We start from the raw sequence: 5,949 nt of genomic DNA on the forward strand, positions 1-5,949 counted from the left end.
ACAAAACAAACCGTTTTTTATTTTTTTCAGAAACCCCCTCTTGTTTATGTGAAAAAACCCACAGTCCGGACTTAAGTAAAAAATTCATATATGTTAAACTCTAATTCCAATTTAAAATTATTATATATGAAATTAATGTGTAAATCTAAATATAATGTTATTTTAACTATTTAAAATTGTTAAAATTTTATTTATGATGTAATTTAATCAATATTGATGCGTACAATCTGAATATGATGTTATTTTACCCATTTAAAAAATTTAAATTTTATTTATCGTGTAATTTATTAAGCAATAGCGCATAATCCATCTTTTTTCCGTACCGAGACCGATCCGTGTTGCCAATGAACACCTCATCATAATTCGGATTGAAGACAAAAGAAACCATCAATAACCACACATGCATGCCTAGGTAAAACATCGCATGGAAAAAAGAAAGTTGATGCCCATCATATACCGAGAGAGAGAGAGAGAGAGCAACATAGGTGGGATGCCATGGTCAAATAAATGACATGGATCTATTGGGGTCTTGAGTCATAATTGTTGGGTAAGGGGCGTATCGTATTGTTTCCTCCCATTGCAACGCACGGGCTCTTTTGCTAATAAAATATGATATGAGCATTATTTGTCCGAACCCAAAACTTCTCCTATCTTCTGGGAAAAAGTACATAGCTGAAACACTTCCTTAGAAAAAACCATGATAGCTTGATCACAACCGGACATCCTCGTACCTGCTCTCGGATATCTGTTGTTTTTCTCGAAAGGAAGGATAACGCCATGCTCTCTGCGTCATTTGATGGACACAATCATGTATTATTATTTTATTATTATGAAGAAAATTCCAGCCATCGAACAAATTCAACCCGAAAAAACCCACACGTACCTCGCGACAGTAGCTCTACCCGGCAACCACTTACCCTATAGTAAAAGACAAACCAAACTGAAAAATATACAACTCACTAAGGTTACATGAAGGAAACCATGCAAGGACGCCGATGGTGATGAGTCTAACTATAGATCGGTTTCGGGATTTTCATCCCCAAAGTGAAGATTCGATCCATCACCATCAGCACGAACAGATACTAACGCGTGTCGACATATAGTCAGATCAAAGGTCGTGTGTTTCCTCCGAAGTGCACATACTCTCGTTTCGTCGTTGACCCACAGCTGCTAATGATGCCAGAGACAATCCAGCCACGAAACGTGGGCTCATGGCAAGAGCAGCAGCCTAACTAACAGCACCACTTCTTTAGTTCTTTCTTCGGTAATTGGCTAACAAACAACACTACTCAATCATACACTTTCAGGAATGCGTTATGGGAGTGAGAGCGCCAAGCATAACCGAACGCCCAGGTGCCTTTGCGCCTGCAGCAGTTGCGCGAATCTGATACTCTCGAGCTCGTACGATTATAAAATGGCGAGACATACATGCTCTGCTTGTGATGCTCATCGCGTGATGAGTTTGTTTCTCCATAGGAGATCGGATATGGCGTTTCCCCTGGTTGCTCTGTTTTTCATGATCTCGGTAGGTGGTGCCTGGAGGTCGCTCATGCCGGACGCCAGGTGTTCGACGTTATGGACTTCGGCGCTATCGCCGACGGAGAGACGGATGACTCCAAGGTAATCGGTTGTCGCGGTTTAACCATGCATTCGTGCCACGAGGAATATGCAAGTTAGGGGCCTCCTTCTCTCCAGGCTTTTATAAGGGCGTGGATGAAGGCGTGCGCGTCGCCGGGGAGGCCGGCCGTCGTGGTCCCCAAGGGCGAGTACCGGCTCCAGCCGGTGGTCTTCCGCGGCCCGTGCAAGGGCTACATGCAGGTGCGCGTCGCCGGCGACCTCCGCGCACCGGATGACCTGGCCGCGTTCCGGGGCAGCCACGAGTGGATCAACTTCGCCAGCATCGACGGGCTGCTCGTCACGGGCGGCGGCACGTTCGACGGCCGCGGCGCGTCGTCGTGGCACCTCAACCAGTGCCCAACGAATCCGAACTGCAAGCCCCTCCCCGTCGTAAGCCGCGCTAATTTCTCACTGTTTCACTCTAAACTGAGCTGCTGGGCCGACATCGTGATATGATACGACTTCTCCTTAACCGTTTCTCGGGACTCTGCTCCGGCCCCGGCAGTCCATAAAACTCGGGCGCGTGAGGAACGTGACCATCACGGGGGTGACATCGCTGGACAGCAAGTTCTTCCACGTGATCATCATCGGCAGCCAGGACGTGTCCATCCATGGCGTCACCATCCGGGCGCCGCGGGACAGCCCCAACACGGACGGTGTCCACATCCAGGGCTCCTCCAACGTGCGCATCACCGACACGGCCATCGCCACGGGGGACGACTGCATCTCCGTCGGCCCGGGGAGCGCCGACATCACCGTGTCCGGGGTGTCCTGCGGACCCGGCCACGGCATCAGCGTGGGAGCCTCGGGAGGCACCCAGGCGAGGAGGACGTGCGCGGGCTGCGCGTGTCCAACTGCACCCTCGCCGGCACCGCCAACGGCGTACGCATCAAGACTTGGCGCGGCGGGCTCCGTCCGGGCTCCGTCGTGTCCGGTCTCGTCTTCGAGGACATCGTCATGAGGAAGGTCCGGAACCCCATCATCATCGATCAGGAGTACTGCCCCTACAGCTCCAGCTCCTGCCGCCATGAATCGGTCAGAGCCACAGTTGTTAATTTCTTGTCAAATCCAGACACCGATCTTACGGTTTTAGCCTAACAGAATTATTCGTGCAGGCGCAGCGGCCGTCCGTGGTGAAGATAAGCGATGTAAAGTTCAAGAACATCAGGGGCGTGTCGGCGACCCAGGTCGCGGTGAAGCTGTCGTGCAGCGGCGCGAGCCCGTGCCATGGACTGGAGCTCAGGGACATCGACCTGACGTACGTCAAGCGCGGCGTCGCCACAGAGTCGCGGTGCGAAAACGTCGCCGGTGGTATCGCCGGCGGCATGCTCGTACCTCCCTCATGTATATGAGTGCTGTAATCGTATCGATCTAGTCACCGATCAGATAGTAGTAGGACTAAAAAGCATGACACGCCAAAGATTTTGCTTCTTTCCTCTGAACGATACTGTTTTTTCATAATGGGTGGATTTCATTGACTCAAAATGACGCATTAAAATGTATATAAACAGAACGAGCAAGCACTTACCTCGCCTTTGTATATACCCAAAGTCTAAAAAGTGGCCGCGTGTTAAATGAAAAGAACGAGCGGCCGGCTCTGTCACACACATGCATGCGAGGTTTTGTCTACTAGTGCATGTGATTGATCATTAAATGTTTTCACATTTATTATATCCAGTGGACAACAAAGCAAATTCATGTATATTTATTCCGGTTCTTCAATTTTTTAAAAGTCATATCTTTCAAACCACGTGTCGGAATTCAGATCCGTCTTCACCGTTGGGTTCGTCGTAACGAGATCTTTGAAACTAGATCCCATATGAATATGTTTCAATAATTTTTTTATGCCAACTTTAGTACTGTATTATGCAACTTTAGTACTACATCGTGCAACTGTTTTCCAAAACTAATGTTTGGAGTTGCATCTTCGTATGAGGTTGCAACCTAGCAACCATGACAACTTTGATGAGCAACTAGTCTATTACCTCGACGAAAGTCGATGTGCAACCACTCTTGTAATGTAGTTTACTCGCACACATATTGATGTTTAGTTGGCTTATAATGTAGTCTAGTTGCGCACACATTGATGTTTAGTTGGCAGGAAGACTAGTTGCACACATATGTGCTCAGTTGCCTTGTAATTTAGTCTAGTTGCACACACATTGATGTTTAGTTGGCAGGACACTAGTTGCATACACATATGCTTAGTTGGCGCGACAATATAGTCTAGTTGCACACATTGATATTTAGTTGGCAGGACTATTTGGCACACATATGCTCTGTTGACGCAGCAATCTAGTCTAATGCACACACATTGACGTTTAGTTGGCAGGACACTAGTTGCACACACATATGCTCAGTTGGTGCGGTAATGTAGTCTAGTTGCACACACATTGATATTTAGTTGGAAGGACTATTGACACACACATATGCTCAGTTGATGCGGCAATGTAGTCTAGTTACACATATATTGATGTTTAGTTGGCAGGAAGACTAGTTCGTCGAAACATCCCCATACGGGATCTACTTTTGAAGAGCATGTCGCGAGGGTTTCAATGGTGAAATCTGATCTGAATTTCGACACATGATTTAGAAGATATGTCTTTTATAATTTTGAAAACCAAAAATTAATGCATAAATGACCAACATGAGGAACATTTAATGCATCGGCATGCAGGCACTAGACGCATGCATGCAGCGGCTGTCCAAACAAGCACTAGTGCGAGTGGGGCCTGATCAGGTGGTTGTTTCCTTCGTTTTCTTTTTCTGAACATGAAAGGGACAGGTACTTACCTTATTTAGCCGGCCGCTGGACCGAACTAGCGGGCAGCCGACCACCCACTAGACGCGTCCTTGTATATATAGGATGCACATAGTCAATATCATTGCACATACACCCAAAAAGCATGTCGGCAAAAAGCAAAATTATACCAGACCTAAATTATGGCTAAGCAAGGAAAAAGAAAAATCAAACACAAACAAACTATATCAGCGATCATACCTGCATCAACCATCTCTTGACCCCACAAAGGCAATAATGGTCTTCATCAGCAACACCTTTAGAAAAGCAACAACGCTCAAATGTCAACGTAACGACCAGAGATCAGATTCTAAGTTCTCACCGTAAAGAACAAGTTTGACCATATCCGAACATTGACTTCAACAAGGTAATGCCGTAAAAACATTCTGATTGCCAGGTATAACCCACTCAGGTCAGACCTAGGGTTTTCACCCCCGGAGCTCGAGACCGTGTACTCAATAAGTACCACCAAATTAAAGTCAATCGTGTGTTCTCACCATCACTTTTTCGCAATCCCATCAGCTACATGCACTGGGATGAAATCTCACTGCCGCTGATGCACAACCGTACCCTCTATGTCAAGCCGCCGTCCATATATAGATTGCCTGTCACCACCGAAGGCAAACTGGTTGGAATGAGAGCTACCAAAACCCACAAAGGAGCCTTCCGGCTGCATCACGCAACCTCGCCAGAAAAAGTAGTTGGCAGTAGCCTTCAGATCTGTAGAGAGGAACCCTCACGAAGACCCATATCAATGGCCACCATGATCCGCAACTCAAGTGAGATATAACCACTTCAACAAGGAACTGATCTAAGGCCATACCACCACTCATATCTGTGGCGACCAGCATGTGTTGGGGAACGTAGTATTTCAAAAATTTGCCTACAATCACGCAAGATCTATCTAGGAAAAGCATAGCAACGAGCGGGGTGAGTGTGTCCACGTACCCTCGTAGACCGAAAGCGGAAGCGTTTAGTAACCCGGTTGATGCAGTCGAACGTCTTCGCGATACAAACCGATCCAAGTATCGAACGTACGGCACCTCCGCGATCAGCACACGTTCAGCTCGGTGACATCCGTTGAACTCTTGATCCAGTTGAGGCCGAGGGAGAGTTCCGTCAGCACGACGGCATGGTGACAGTGATGATGAAGTTACCGTCGCAGGGCTTTGCCTAAACACTGCGACGATATGACCGAGTTGTGTAACTGTGGACGAGGGCACCGCACACGGCTAAAAGATTGTCTGTTGTGCCTTTGGGGTGCCCCCTGCCCCCGTATATAAAGGAGGGGAGGAGGAGGCCGGCCAACAAGGGGCGTGCCAGGGAGAGGGGAGTCTTACTAGGACTCCAGTCCTAGTAGGATTCGGCCCCACCCTTTTTTCCTTCTACCGGAGGGGGAAAAGGGGAAGGAGAGGGAGTTGGAGAAGGAAAGGGGTGTGGCGCCACCTTCCCAAGTCCAATTCGGCCTCCTCCCTTGTGGGGGGCGCAACAGCCCCTTGTGGGCTGGTTAGCCTCCCTCCTATTGCCCATAA

The 5,949-nt window shown here is 48.1% G+C and overlaps 1 pseudogene; it reads left to right on the plus strand.

The window, feature by feature from the left end:
- Positions 1 to 1,486: 1,486 nt before the first annotated feature.
- Positions 1,487 to 2,986, plus strand: LOC119328382 (annotated as a pseudogene).
- Positions 2,987 to 5,949: the final 2,963 nt, after the last annotated feature.

The sequence above is a fragment of the Triticum dicoccoides genome, chromosome 7A (genome assembly GCF_002162155.2).
Source record: "Triticum dicoccoides isolate Atlit2015 ecotype Zavitan chromosome 7A, WEW_v2.0, whole genome shotgun sequence".
NCBI classification, from domain to species: Eukaryota; Viridiplantae; Streptophyta; class Magnoliopsida; order Poales; family Poaceae; genus Triticum; species Triticum dicoccoides.